Below are 663 nucleotides of genomic sequence, written 5' to 3'. Positions count from 1 at the left end.
CAAGCCCGGAAGCATCGCAAAAAACTATAGTGATATAGTGACCAGCTCAGAGGAGTGCTTCATTATGCCTTCTCTTAGGGACAACCAACTATATTAAAGAATGTTAAGGCTGAAAACCATTGCAACAGTTCAAGGGCTGGGAGGAAAGCATTCAGGTGGTTACATGATACCAAAGTGCCTCCCAAAATACATGGTTGAAAAAATGAAAGACTTGGACAGACTTGTTGAAACTTCGGCCTCACAGCAACAAGGACAAAGCGAGCCATTCAGGGAGGACCACTGACAGCAGGGTGGAAGCTGTAAGGAGGGGGGTGGCCCTCCCCCTGTTCAAAGTTGATTGTAACAGCTGCTGAGGCAACGATGGTCCAAACCCTGATGAACATTTGCCTTGTGCGACTCTTTTTCTGTTCCCCCATCAAGGTAGTTAGAAAATGCCTTTGTGCAAAAGGACGCGGAAGAGGGACACAGTGATTACTACACTGACACAGGAAACTTACCATGGACACAAACAGGTTGATTCCATGGTCAAGGGACTGTACACATGAAGGAATTTTACCACTATGCGGACTCTGTCCAGGGATTGTCCCCGACTCCTCCCTGAAGGTTTCCACACCTTCTCTGTCAAAAGCTAGAGTGAGCCAATTGAACGCCCGGCCCCGCCTG

This window comes from Penaeus monodon, chromosome 25, assembly GCF_015228065.2.
Source record: "Penaeus monodon isolate SGIC_2016 chromosome 25, NSTDA_Pmon_1, whole genome shotgun sequence".
In the NCBI taxonomy this organism is placed as follows: Eukaryota; Metazoa; Arthropoda; class Malacostraca; order Decapoda; family Penaeidae; genus Penaeus; species Penaeus monodon.
The sequence above is the reverse complement of the archived record's forward strand: the minus strand, read 5'-3'. Positions refer to the sequence as shown.